Genomic DNA, 15,705 nt, shown 5'->3' on the forward strand with positions numbered 1-15,705 from the left:
GAATACACAATTGGCAAGTTGAGTTATTTCTAGCAAAATACAATTTCGCAACATTACCTGTAGTCTAAAAAAAGAAATGGATTCTATAAAAGGTATTTGCATTTGCAAATAGAAAGTAGTGGCGGATTGAACCTTACTGAGAATTTGAGTTGGCTTATTCATGAGATTGGCAAGTTAGTAATGCTGGTCAGGAGGTCTAGGTTAGGTTTTGAAATAAACCCCATTCGTATACTTTGAAAGTGAGGACATCGTTTTATTAGCAATTCGGGAACTAAAGCCAGGTACATTTTCTAAGTATCTGTTTTTAAACATTTCATAATTTTTCTTTTATTTTTCGTTCTTCTCAATCTTTTCTAATTTAATCGCAGATAACGATAGGCAAATGTCCTTTTAATGTGCAAATATAGAAGACAGGACTTCTTCTGAAAGGTAAATCATGAACTATTCTTAATTCAATATCGTCAGATAAGAATCGTCTCATGTAACCAGTGTGTTATAGATGACGATGTACAACACTCTTTCGACTCCTGCTGCTGTTGCTATTCTTTAAAGCATGATTACTTTTTCAGTAATTACGTAGGAGTTTGCAGTTTTCTTTATAGCTTGCCTTTGTTGTCTGCCACTTGTTTGTTTTCAATTTCAAAGGCTATTTCTTGCCAGTGTCAATAAAGGTATATTGTTTGGACACATGCTAAACATGTATATACTATCCGACTATAATTAGAGATGCATTGGGACTTCAGTTTAACTGAGTTGTCAAAGTTATGAATTAGGAGGAGAGAAATTCGTCCATGGTTTATAACCCTTCCAAATATGGGAGAGAAAAGACACTTAAACAGGATCACTTCCGTCTAAACAAGACCGTCATTCCATGCCCGCAGATATTGTGCAGGATTGGACAGTAGTGTTGATAACCGAGTTTCTGTATACATTTAATCCAAAAATCATAATGCATACCTGTCTATTTGTACTTCACATTCATCCGTTCATTGGTTATGCTGTCTCTCTCTATTTTTAGTTTTGTTATGTTTATGGATATGTTTGCTTATATTCCAAACAGGGCTAGAGCCCTAGGTGGCCATTGTAAATCATTCACATATGTCACCTCTGGGTGCGTGAGTTTGAGTCTCAACTCGACCAACGTGGGTATGTGAGAAAGCTTACTAGTAGCTTTCCGTTGGTCGATGGTTTTCCCTCCACAAATATACTGACATTCCTGTACTGAAAATGGTCCTAAATTTTCCAAGGCCAAGCCGATCTTTAAATCATCTTAATTTGCATACCTTTATTTATTCGGTGCATATGAAATTCGCAAGATAAGTAAATATAAATATTACAAATGCACAGCAAATATCGACGGCAATAAATAGCTGGAATTGAAGTAAAATACAGGTAGTACATGTACGAAACAGCATTGAGATCCATTTTTGTCTGCTTCAGTCTTAAATTACTTTTGTAAAAAGACTTTCAGTGTGTTTGATCCCGAAGAGATATAAAGCATGTCGTGTATTTTAACAAGAGTATAGGCAATTACGTATGTTATTCAGATCGTATACTATCTACACCGAGGAATCTCAATATTCTCCCAATATTTTAGAAATATTCCTATAAACAGTTAATTCATTCACTATGGATTTTGCGCAATATCTTATACATAGTATATATTATCCCAGATCTTATTTATATTTGTACAAAATAGCTTTAAGCGCAGCCATTTAATTCGCGGTTCCCTCACTGATAACAGTGGGCAAACATTTGGCAAGTTTAGTTATATCATGCAAAAGATAATTTGGTAACATTATCTGTAGTCTAAAGTAAGAACTGGATTCTGTTAAAAGATGTTATTTGCAAATTGAAAAAAGGAGCGGTGGAAAGGACGTTGCTGACAATGTAGTTGGCTTATTCATGCGATCGGCACGTTAGTTATACTGGTCAGATGATCTAGTTAATTCATTTCTAACAAATCAACAGAGAAGAACGAGGGCACTATATAGGTAGAATAGAAGTAAAATACATGTAGACATGGACCACACAGCTGTGGGATCCATTTTTATCCTCTGTATGTCTTTAAAGAATATTGTATAAGAAATGAACTGTGCGTTAACCCAAACCGACATACACCATGGAGTTTGTTTCTGCTAGGTAGAGGAAATTACGTATATGATTCAGAATTTATAATATATGCCCAAAAGAGACTTAATATTTTCACAATATTTTCAAAATAATTTGTCATAAATATTCGGTTCCTTCATTGTCGTATGTGCACAATAAATTAAGTATAGTGTATATCATCAAAGATCTAATTTACATATTTGTAAGAATAGCTTTAACCGCAGCCATTACGGAATTCCTGGTTCCGTTACTTACATCAGTGAATACACAATTGGCAAGTTGAGTTATTTCCAGCCAAATTCAATTTCGCAACATTACCTGTAGTCTAAAAATTAGAACTGGATTCCATAAAAGGTATTTGTATTTGCAAATAGAAAGAAAGGGCGGAATGAACCTTACTGAGAATTTGAGTTGGCTTATTCATGCAATTGGCAAGTTAGTAATGCTGGTCAGGAGGTCTAGGCTAGATTCTGAAATATACCCCATTCGTATACTTTGAAAGTGAGGACATCGTTTTATTAGCAATTTGGGAACTAGAACCAGGTAAAGTTTCTCAGTATCTGTTTTCAAACATTTCATAATTTTTTTTATTTTCATTCTTCTCAATAATGTAATATTTAATCGCAGAAAACGATTGGCAAATGTCGTTTTAATGTGCAAATATAGAGGACAGGACTTCTTCTGAAAGGTAAATCATGAACCATCTTTAATTCAATATCGTCAGGTACGAATTGTTTCATGTAACCAGTGTGTTATAGATGACGGTGTACAACACTCTTTAGACTCTTGCTGCTATTGCTATTCTTTAAATCATGATTACTTTTTCAGTAATTACGTAGGAGTTTGCAGTTTTCATTATAGGTTGCCTTTGATGTCTGCCACTTGTTTGTTTTCTATTTAAAAGGCTATTTCTTGCCAGTGTCAAAGAAGGTATATTATTTGGACCCAGACAAATCATTTATAATTAGCGATGCATCGGGACTTCAGTTTAATTGATTTGCCAAAGTCATGAACAAGGAAGAGAGAAATTCGTCCACGGTTTATAACCCTTCCTAATAGGGGCAAAGAAACGACACTTAAACAGGATCACTTCCGTCTAAACAAGACCGTCATCCCTTGCCCCCAGGTGTTGTGCAGGAGTACGCAATAGTGTAGATAACCGAGTTTCTGCATACTTTTAATCCAGAACTCATAATGCATACCTGTCTATTTATACTTAACATTAACCCGTTCATTGTTCATGCCCTCCCTTTTCGTCTTTATTTTTTATTTTGTTATATTTATGGATATGTTTGCAGCCCTAGGTGTCCATTGTAAATCATTCACACATATCACCTCTGGGTGCGTGAGTTTGAGTCTCAACTCAACCAACGTGGGTATGTGAGAAAGCTTACTAGTAGCTTTCCCTTGGTCGATGGTTCTCCCTCCAAAACGCTACTGGCATTCGCGACCTGAAAATGGTCCTAAACCTTCCAAGGTCAAGCAGATTTTTAAACCTTCTTGACTTGTATACGTTTGTGCATTTGGTGCATATGAAATTCGCAAGATAAGTAAATAGACTTATTACAAATGCACAGCAAACAACGATGGCAATAGGTTGCTAGAATTGAAGTAAAATACACGTAATACATGTACGACACAGAATTGAGATCCAATATTTTCTACTTCAGTCTGAAAATACTATTGTAACAAGAACTTCAATGTGTGTTATCCCGAACAGACGTAAAGCATGCCTTGTATTTTAACAAGAGTATAGGCAATTACGTATGCTATTTATATCCTATTATATCTACACCGAAGAATCTTAACATTCTCAAATTACTTTAGAAATATTGATATAAATAGTTACATCATTCACTATGATTTTTGCGCAATATCTTATTCATAGTATATATACACAACGATCTTATTTATATTTGTACAAAACAGCTTTGAACAGACTCTTTTCTGAATTCGCGGTTCCCTCACTGATAAAAGTGGGTAAACATTTGGCAAATTTAGCTATTTCATGCAAAAGATAATTTAGTAATATTGCCTGTAGTCTAAATAAGAACAGGATTCTGTAAAAATATTTTTATTTGCAAAATGTATGTAGCGGTGGAGGGGACGTAGCTGAGAAATTGATTTTGCTTATTCATGCGATCAGCAAGTTAGTAATACTGGTCAGATAATCTAGTTAATACATTTATTACAAATCAACGGCGAACAATGAGGGCAAAATATAGGTAGAATTGATGTAAAATACATGTAGACATGTACCACACAGCTGTGGGATGCATGTTTATCTTGTGTACGTCTTTAAAGAATATTGTCATAAAAAAGGAACTGTGCGTGAGCCCAAACCAACATACAGCATGCATTTTGTTTTTGCTAGGGTAGAGGAAATTAAGTCTGTGAGTCAGATGTAATAATATATTCCAAAAGAGACTTAATATTTTCACAATGTTTTTCAAATAAATTGTCATTAATATTCTGTTCCTTCATTGTCATTTGTGTACAATATATTAAGCATAGTGTATATCATCAAAGATCTAATTTACTTATTTGTAAGAATAACTTTAATCGCAGCCATTACGGAATTCCTAGTTCCGTTACTTACATCAGTGAATACACAATTGGCAAGTTGAGTTATTTCCAGCAAATACAATTTCGCAACATTACCTGTAGTCTAAAAATTAGAACTGGATTCTATAAAAGGTATTTGCATTTGCAAATAGAAAGTAGTGGCGGATTGTACTTTACTAAGAATCTGAGTTGGCCTATTCATGCGAATGGCAAAATAGTAATGCTGGTCAAGAAGTTAAGGTTTGTTTCTGACATATAACCCATTCGTATACTTTGAAAGTGAGGACATCGTTTTATTAGTAATTCGGGAACTAAAGCCAGGTACATTTTCTAAGTATCTGTTTTTAAACATTTCATAATTTTTCTTTTATTTTCGTTATTCTCAATCTTTTCTAATTTAATCGCATATAACGATAGGCAAATGTCTTTTTAATGTGCAAATATAGAAGACAGGACTTCTTCATAAAGGTAAGTCATGAACCATCTTTAATTCAATATCGTCAGGTAAGAATCTTCTCATGTAACCCCTGTATTATAGATGGCGATGTGCAACACTCTTTAGAAAATTCGAAAGATAAGTAAATAGACTTATTACAAATGCACAGCAAACAATGATGGCAATAGGTTGGTGGAATTGAAGTAAAATACAGGTAATACATGTCCGACACAGAATTGAGATCCACTTTTGTCTACTTCAGTCTTAAAATACTATTGTTACAAAACGTTCAATGTGTGTTATCCCGAAACAGACGTAAAAGCATGCCTTGTATTTTAACAAGAGTATATGCAATTACGTATGCTATTTATATCGTATAATATCTAACCAAATAATCTTAGCATTCTGAAATTACTTTAGAAATATTGATATAAATAGTTAAGTCATTCACTATGATTTTTGCGCAATATCTTATACATAGTATATATACACAACGATCTTATTTATATTTGTACAAAACAGCTTTGAGCAGACTCTTTTCTGAATTCGCGGTTCCCTCACTGATAAAAGTGGGTAAACATTTGGCAAGTTTAGCTATTTCATGCAAAAGATAATTTAGTAATATTGCCTGTAGTCTAAATAAGAACAGGATTCTGTAAATATATTTTTATTTGCAAAATGTATGTAGCGGTGGAGGGGACGTAGCTGAGAAATTGATTTTGCTTATTCATGCGATCGGCAAGTTAGTAATACTGGTCAGATGATCTAGTTAATACATTTATTACAAATCAACAGGGAACAACGAGGGCAAAATATAGGTAGAATTGATGTAAAATACATGTAGACATGTACCACACAGCTGTGTGATCCATGTTTATCTCGTGTATGTCTTTAAAGAATATTGTCATAAAAAAGGAACTGTGTGTGAGCCCAAACCAACATACAGCATGCATTTTGTTTTTGCTAGGGTAGAGGAAATTAAGTCTGTGAGTCAGATGTAATAATATATGTCCAAAAGAGACCTAATATTTTCACAATGTTTTTCAAATAAATTGTCATAAATATTCTGTTCCTTCATTGTCATTTGTGTACAATATATTAAGCATAGTGTATATCATCAAAGATCTAATTTACTAATTTGTAAGAATAGCTTTAATCGCAGCCATTACGGAATTCCTAGTTCCGTTACTTACATCAGTGAGTACACAATTGACAAGTTGAGTTATTTCCAGCAAATACAATTTCGCAACATTACCTGTAGTCTAAAAATTAGAACTGGATTCCACAAAAGGTATTTGCATTTGCAAATAGAAAGTAGTGGCGGATTGAACTTTACTAAGAATCTGAGTTGGCCTATTCATGCGAATGGCAAAATAGTAATGTTGGTCAAGAAGTTAAGGTTTGGTTCTGACATATAACCCATTCGTATACTTTGAAAGTGAGGACATCGTTTTATTAGTAATTCGGGAACTAAAGCCAGGTACATTTTCTAAGTATCTGTTTTTAAACATTTCATAATTTTTCTTTTATTTTCGTTATTCTCAATCTTTTCTAATTTAATCGCATATAACGATAGGCAAATGTCATTTTAATGTGCAAATATAGAAGACAGGACTTCTTCAGAAAGGTAAGTCATGAACCATCTTTAATTCAATATCGTCAGGTAAGAATCTTCTCATGTAACCCCTGTATTATAGATGACGATGTGCAACACTCTTTAGAAAATTCGAAAGATAAGTAAATAGACTTATTACAAATGCACAGCAAACAATGATGGCAATAGGTTGGTGGAATTGAAGTAAAATACAGGTAATACATGTCCGACACAGAATTGAGATCCACTTTTGTCTACTTCAGTCTTAAAATACTATTGTTACAAAACGTTCAATGTGTGTTATCCCGAAACAGACGTGAAAGCATGCCTTGTATTTTAACAAGAGTATATGCAATTACGTATGCTATTTATATCGTATAATATCTAACCAAATAATCTTAGCATTCTGAAATTACTTTAGAAATATTGATATAAATAGTTAAGTCATTCACTATGATTTTTGCGCAATATCTTATACATAGTATATATACACAACGATCTTATTTATATTTGTACAAAACAGCTTTGAGCAGACTCTTTTCTGAATTCGCGGTTCCCTCACTGATAAAAGTGGGTAAACATTTGGCAAGTTTAGCTATTTCATGCAAAAGATAATTTAGTAATATTGCCTGTAGTCTAAATAAGAACAGGATCCTGTAAAAATATTTTTATTTGCAAAATGTATATAGCGGTGGAGGGGACGTAGCTGTGAAATTGATTTTGCTTATTCATGCGATCGGCAAGTTAGTAATACTGGTCAGATAATCTAGTTAATACATTTATTACAAATCAACGGCGAACAATGAGGGCAAAATATAGGTAGAATTGATGTAAAATACATGTAGACATGTACCACACAGCTGTGGGATCCATGTTTATCTCGTGTATGTCTTTAAAGAATATTGTCATAAAAAAGGAACTGTGCGTGAGCCCAAACCAACATACAGCATGCATTTTGTTTTTGCTAGGGTAGAGGAAATTAAGTCTGTGAGTCAGATGTAATAATATATGTCCAAAAGAGACTTAATATTTTCACAATGTTTTTAAAATAAATTGTCATTAATATTCTGTTCCTTCATTGTCATTTGTGTACAATATATTAAGCATAGTGTATATCATCAAAGATCTAATTTACTTATTTGTAAGAATAACTTTAATCGCAGCCATTACGGAATTCCTAGTTCCGTTACTTACATCAGTGAATACACAATTGGCAAGTTGAGTTATTTCCAGCAAAATACAATTTCGCAACATTACCTGTAGTCTAAAAATTAGAACTGGATTCTATAAAAGGTATTTGCATTTGCAAATAGAAAGTAGTGGCGGATTGTACTTTACTAAGAATCTGAGTTGGCCTATTCATGCGAATGGCAAAATAGTAATGCTGGTCAAGAAGTTAAGGTTTGTTTCTGACATATAACCCATTCGTATACTTTGAAAGTGAGGACATCGTTTTATTAGCAATTCGGGAACTAAAGCCAGGTACATTTTCTAAGTATCTGTTTTTAAACATTTCATAATTTTTCTTTTATTTTCGTTATTCTCAATCTTTTCTAATTTAATCGCATATAACGATAGGCAAATGTCTTTTTAATGTGCAAATATAGAAGACAGGACTTCTTCAGAAAGGTAAGTCATGAACCATCTTTAATTCAATATCGTCAGGTAAGAATCTTCTCATGTAACCCCTGTATTATAGATGACGATGTGCAACACTCTTTAGAAAATTCGAAAGATAAGTAAATAGACTTATTACAAATGCACAGCAAACAATGATGGCAATAGGTTGGTGGAATTGAAGTAAAATACAGGTAATACATGTCCGACACAGAATTGAGATCCACTTTTGTCTACTTCAGTCTTAAAATACTATTGTTACAAAACGTTCAATGTGTGTTATCCCGAAACAGACGTGAAAGCATGCCTTGTATTTTAACAAGAGTATATGCAATTACGTATGCTATTTATATCGTATAATATCTAACCAAATAATCTTAGCATTCTGAAATTACTTTAGAAATATTGATATAAATAGTTAAGTCATTCACTATGATTTTTGCGCAATATCTTATACATAGTATATATACACAACGATCTTATTTATATTTGTACAAAACAGCTTTGAGCAGACTCTTTTCTGAATTCGCGGTTCCCTCACTGATAAAAGTGGGTAAACATTTGGCAAGTTTAGTATTTCATGCAAAAGATAATTTAGTAATATTGCCTGTAGTCTAAATAAGAACAGGATTCTGTAAAAATATTTTTATTTGCAAAATGTATATAGCGGTGGAGGGGACGTAGCTGAGAAATTGATTTTGCTTATTCATGCGATCGGCAAGTTAGTAATACTGGTCAGATGATCTAGTTAATACATTTATTACAAATCAACAGGGAACAACTAGGGCAAAATATAGGTAGAATTGATGTAAAATACATGTAGACATGTACCACACAGCTGTGGGATCCATGTTTATCTCATGTATGTCTTTAAAAAATATTGTCATATAAAAAGGAACTGTGCGTGAGCCCAAACCAACATACAGCATGCATTTTGTTTTTGCTAGGGTAGAGGAAATTAAGTCTGTGAGTCAGATGTAATAATATATGTCCCAAAGAGACTTAATATTGTCACAATGTTTTCAAAATAAATTGTCATAAATATTCGGTTCCTTCATTGTCATTTGTGCACAATATCTTAAGCACAGTGCATATCAGCAAAGATCTAATTTACATATTTGTAAGAATAGCTTTAATCGCAGCCATTACGGAATTCCTAGTTCCGTTACTTACATCAGTGAATACACAATTGACAAGTTGAGTTATTTCCAGCCAAATTCAATTTCGCAACATCACCTGTAGTCTAAAAATAAGAACTGGATTCTGTAAAAGGTATTTGCATTTGCAAATAGAAAGTAGTGGCGGATTGAACCTTACTGAGAATTTGAGTTGGCTTATTCATGCGATTGGCAAGTTAGTAATACTGGTCAGAACGTCTAGGTTAGGTTCTGAAATATACCCGGTTCGTATACTTTGAAAGTGAGGACATCGTAAGTTTCATTAGGAATTTGTGGACTATTATTAATAAATCCAAATGAATATAAACTATGATTTAATCTCAAAGATAATTTCCACTTACTTTCTACTCCTGAACGCGATTTACCTTTGATGGTTAGGAGGCTTATTCATTTATGTTAACTTAATCTCTAAGAACGAAATAACTGCAAATATGAGATCACTTATGATGCCAGATGACAGGAAAGAGAACACAGCAAGACGTTTCGAGTGGATAATATACAAGCTGCTACATGTATCGTTTATTGATATTTGACCAGAAGATTACTGTGGTTGTGGTTTCAAACCCATCTCCGTTCCTGTATAACTGTATTTTCAAGAATGGAACGTTCCGCCCTTTATAAAAGAATATTGTGATTATCACTTCAAAATGTACTTTTTGCATTATAAATAACGTTTACCCTCATTACTGTTTCGACAATAAAATGTAGCAATGTGGGGAGTCTCTGCTTTAATAACGATTTGCTCTCTCTGCCGACCGTCAACGAATCAATGTTGTGATGTATATGTTGACATTGGATATATCTACGGTAATGGTATCTTGTAATGTAACTTGTATTATGTGAAAATTGTTGATCAAAAATGGGGGGGGGGCAGATGGTGGAGTTCGAACCCGACTACAAATAGAGACGCATCGTGTCTTTCGTTCAGCTGGTATGCCAATGTCATGTATTAGGGATGTGGTTTATAACCTTTCTTAATTGGTACAGGCGATGGAAACCAAGTCAAGGTCGCTCCAGTTAAAACTCAAAAATCATCCAACACCGTGGCTACTTAGTGCACGGGTGGTTTCTCTCTCTCTCTCTCTCTCTCTCTCTCTCGTTTATCCGTTCGCTTTTATATTTAGTTATGTGTACGGATATATGTACAGGTCTTCCAAACAGGTTTGTGGCCCCGAGTGATCTTTATAGATCAGTCACGCATTTCACTTCTGTCTGTCTGCGTTTGAGTCTCAGCTCGACCAACATGAAAATGTGCGAAAGCTTACCAATTGCTTTCCGTTGGTCAGTGGGGTCTTCCTTCACCAACTATACTGGCATTCTTCCGCAGAAAAATGGTTTTAAGCCTTACAAGGCCAAACATGAAGTGTATATGAGATTCGCAAGACAGGTAAATACAATTATTACAAATATACAGCTCTAAAAATAATATGTAATTAGAATTAGTGTACGTTACAGGCAGTTATGTACCACAAAGCTTTCCGATCCACTTTTATCCTCCTGATCTCTAGAAATACTATTGTTAAAAAAGATTAAATGTGCGATTCCTTTAACAAAAATAAAACATGCACTATATCTTGTGCTGTACTGTACGAAATTACGTAAATTATTTAAAGTGTATGCTATCTGTCAAACATCCCTTAATATTTGTCAATATGTTTAAAACATTTGTTATGAAAATCCGTTCTTTAACTGTATTTCTGTACAATATCTTAGACATAATATATTATCTTAGATCTTATTTACATATTTGCACGAATAACTCTGAGCGCAGCCATTATGGATTTCATCCCCAACAACCAATCTTTGACACCTCCTACGTAAGAGAGACGCAACTTATTTTTGGGTGGATGTACTAATTTAATAATTTTGAGATACGAATTATCATTGGATGCGTAACTTGGATTTGTTTGGACGCGAGATAGATTCCCATATTGCATTTGAAATTATCTTTACACTCGAAAATACCAGGTCATCGATGGCAATTCTAATATAGATTGGTGCTTACATTAAGGCAGGATTGTATTACGTATTTTAAACCAAATGTTGTTGTGTTAGACTATAATCAAGATTAAGCATATACTTCTTTATTAATCGAGGAAACATATAACGCAACTTGTGTTGCACACGAAAATGAAAGTAAAATCTGACAATATGTTCTCAGAGTCGACTGCTCTACCGACCACTAACGAAAAGCAATCCTGTCTGAAACAACATATGACCCTTCAGGAAGTCGTTTGACACATTATGGGCTCAATCAAGGTTGAAATTTTACACCACCATAACCTGTAGCCTGTAACAAATTAGCGTGCAACATATAAAGACTGGAGCGTGCCTTTAATTCACAAATAAATGCTATCAACAAGGATAATGCCATTATAATAGTAAAATACTATATTAAACAATGACAGCGGGTGATATATAATTTCATCAAAACACTATCGTTATCGTTTGGCATGCACATTATCGTGGAAAAATCAAGGAATTGCCTTCACGGTGGTGAAATTTTGTCGTCACGGAATAAATTTAGTTCAACGTTCAGCCTGAATCCTTCATATTAATGTATTGAAGAAGACCCCAAAAGGCTCTAAAATATTTAAATACATATCCAAAATACCTTTATAAATTAACCGAGCATGGAATTGCGTTGGAGAGAACATACAAAGCCAGAAAAGCCATTGTATTATGTCGTGAAAGAAATGATACAAGTTTCAGTTCGCGAGTGAGCGCAGTTTACGAAGCTAAAGACAGTAGCGCACACAATGAAGGCCATACAATGTGTAGGGAGGACGGCAATGACAGGTAAGACAATGAAGATCTCCATGTCACCGTTAAAAATAAATAAATTAGTGAAATTACTTCAGCATATAAAATATAGAACCACCAAAGGGATAAATACAAATGGAGGATACATTTCTAAACATCAAAGATTATGACAGCAGTCTCGGGTGTTCTTTTGAAAGAGATTGACATGCAAAGACATAGCACCTATGGAGTCAATATATAAGCAGTGAAAAAGACGTTTTAATTAACCCGATGGTTTTGTACAAAGGGTGGTCATTTATGGGTTGGTGTAATACTTTGGACTGGCCAGCGTACAGTGGATGTCAGATTCAGCAAAAGTCTTTTGAGGAGGAAACATATTTGATTGTAATTATAGGTTACTGCATTTATATGGAAAAATATGAATAAGGTTGTTTTTTTTTCGGATGAATACTACACAACCTGTGGGAGTACAGTACCCATCCGACAAAACGAGTTCATATTTTATTTTTCAATACAAATGCAGTAAACTTTTTATTTTATACTAATTTTCTGATTCTACGTCAGGCCTAATTACAAAAATACATTGCAAGAAACAAAGTAATTGAATCAATGCCGTATTTCAAAATAGATACACAAGCGCACATTCATTAACACACAACAACAATATTAATTCGCACAAAACTCCGCCCAGCTAAATTTGAACTTAGTCGTGCGCTCAGCATCACTTTTGAAAGAAATGGTCACTTTGGTCTGCTTAAAAGTGAAATTTAGATTCGTACTGTGAATGAATGAGCATTGCAGCAGCTTTTCCAGTTGGTCTGGAATTAATGCATTTTTTTTTCTACTTAGTTTCGCAGATTATGGACCTGAATTTACCAGCTGTGTCAATTCCACAAAAATTACACGTGTCTGTGATTTGAGCAGGGACGGATGTGTCTTGACTCAGCTGCATGTGTGTTTCTGTTCTGTCGTTGAATGTTTGGAATCATAATATGGGCAAAATATGAACTTTTTAAATTATAATTATCAAAAAACGCTATGGAATAACACGTTCATTTTATTTTGAGTGCAGTAAGGAGAATGTTTTTACACATAGAATGCAGTCGAAATCATAGTACAATTTACAGTGCAATTTCAAAATATGTAATCAAGCTTTAGAACCGATGAGATAGCTCATGTAATTCGAATTTACAGACCTAAGTAAGCAAATTTTGAGGAAATTCAAAACGCGAAAACGTAAGTATACTTTTGCCATTCTTTTTATCAGTTAAAGAAAACATTTATGCCTGGTCACTGCATGCCCACCCCCGACCCCACCCTGCAATGTTATGACCTGCATGGCGTCCATCGATAGCCTAAAGCCGAAACAATTTATCAACAAAGATAACACGGAAAATTGCAAAAGCAGCTTGTGTGTAACCATCCGTTCAGCAAGCGGAAATAAGAATTATGTTTAGTCTTCGCTTATTTGCTCTGAGGCCATTATTTTTCAGCCAAACCATTCATTGGCATTTTTCTCACAAAGTTAGTACTTTCACTTATAAAATGGTACGTATATGACAGATAAGCGGTAGCCGTTGCCATAAACATGCCTTACTAAATGCTATTTTAATAGACCACAGAAAGCACAGGTCATAGTCTAAATCATTCCGTAAACTTTTAATGATGAGAATGGTATTTTCAATAATGCGTCTCTACGTTTGTTGTGGATATTGGAATATCATGTTCACTCATTTGCTTGTTTGAAAGTTTCATTTGTGACTCAGTAAACTCGTCGACATTGTTCACTTTACCATCTCTACTTTCAGATAGATGAAACAGCTATTTGAGTTCATCCACAAATAAATCTAATAAACTCTAAACTAACGTGTACTACATGAGTGTACATGGTTTGTTTACAAGGTAGTTCCTAATACACTATACTATTTTAGGCACACGTGGCGTGTACGTGCGTGCAATATACATATATGCTTTACATGTAAGATGTTGCTTGCTAAAGGAAAGTTGAAACTAGCGGGAAGTTTCAGTGAAATTCACTTCTCATTTTCATGTCATTGGAAAGAAGAACATGCGCAACAGCTAATCAATTTGAAATTCTGCAGTTCTTTTATATTTCTTACTTTTGGAAGTATAGGGAGAGAGGATAGAGAGGATAGGGTCACGATTTGGGGAACTTACGTCACGTGCAGCTGTTCATAATCTCCATGTTACAAATGTTACATATATTTCTTTATTCTTAATAGTTTCTTCCTAAAACTCAAATAAGATTTGGAAAAATGATATTTCTTGTAGAAAATAGAAGACACAAATTTTCCTGAGAGGTAAATGAAGGATTACGGTTAGTTCAATTTCGTCTGATATAAATGGTATCTGGTAAGCATTATATAAATTGTATCTGGTAAGCATTCCATAAATGGTATCTGGTAAGCATTATAAAAATGATATCTGGTAGGCATTATGTAATAGATGATAGCTTTATGTACTATCTTAAACAATATACATTAGGGTATTTCTTTTGTTGAAGTTTTACAATTTAATTATCTTTTAAATAAAGATGTAGCAGCTTTTTCCTTTTTTATTGTAATTTTAGTTGTTTTTTTTTTTTTGTTAAATCGTATTATATCACCTCGTTGCATATTTCTTTCAATCTCAATCCCTTCCCGATGGATTGTATATCTACTTATTTCTTTATCTTGGTCCCATAAACATTTTTAGTGTTGTCATTGTATCAACACATACGTACATGAATTTACACTTGATATATCTTGCTCTATCTAAATTTCCTCTATTTTTAGATGACAATTTTTTTCTGTACTTATTTCCTGTTCTGAGTCTGGGAATTGATAATATTCTTAAAGAAGGAGAAAGTAGTTAGATGTAATAACACTTACTGAATCTCATTATGTTTAAATCTGAATAGTAATTTAGTTCAAACATAGATATAGTAATGCTGTCAAATCTACTTGAGTCTCGTATTATTGATTTTAGTTGTTCTTGCACGAGTTGTTATTTTTCTATTGATACATGAAAGTTTTGCTTCTATTGTCTTAGGTCAAAAATATTTACTCCTAAGTGACGAGTTTATAAATTTACAGAATGTAGATGATCTTTCTTTGCAGATATTTGTCAAAACGATACTAGAAAAGATCTAATTATCTGATTAAAATACAATTTTGTTGAGGTGCTGACGTGCCGTTAAACCCTAATACATAATAGATCATTTGAATTATTTTTGTTAATAATTTTGTATCAATGTCTCGCATTAAACCTATGAAATGTTAATCAAAGACTAACTTATTTCAATGTATCACTGAAAATCAGACAAATAGTGTATCGTAAAAGTTAGGTCTTTCACAACATCCGAAACAAAAGGGTAAAATTGATTTAATCTTTGAGGGAAAAAATAAATTACCTCACTGTTTGCTTTCTGTCCCCCAAAC

General features: G+C 33.7%; 1 protein-coding gene across 7 annotated transcripts in view; it reads left to right on the forward strand.

Moving 5' to 3' along the window:
- The window catches only part of LOC149796720 (tryptophan 2,3-dioxygenase-like), an 83,052-nt gene that overhangs the window by 40,019 nt on the left and 27,328 nt on the right, over positions 1 to 15,705 (forward strand). Inside the window, exon 1 of one of the 7 annotated variants that reach the window (XM_089961366.1) lies at positions 260 to 281. The exons of 2 other annotated variants lie outside the window; for them this stretch is intronic. The gene's annotated coding sequence lies outside the window, so the exon portion shown is untranslated. Of the gene's footprint in view, positions 1 to 259; positions 282 to 2,542; positions 2,656 to 2,779; positions 2,801 to 6,498; positions 6,594 to 8,042; positions 8,190 to 15,705 lie in introns of those variants that run through there. 4 more of the 7 variants (XM_089961360.1, XM_089961367.1, XM_089961363.1 and 1 more) reach the window with 4 other exon arrangements.

The sequence above is a fragment of the Sinohyriopsis cumingii genome, chromosome 6, assembly GCF_028554795.1.
Source record: "Sinohyriopsis cumingii isolate HCF-2022 chromosome 6, ASM2855479v2, whole genome shotgun sequence".
In the NCBI taxonomy this organism is placed as follows: domain Eukaryota; kingdom Metazoa; phylum Mollusca; class Bivalvia; order Unionida; family Unionidae; genus Sinohyriopsis; species Sinohyriopsis cumingii.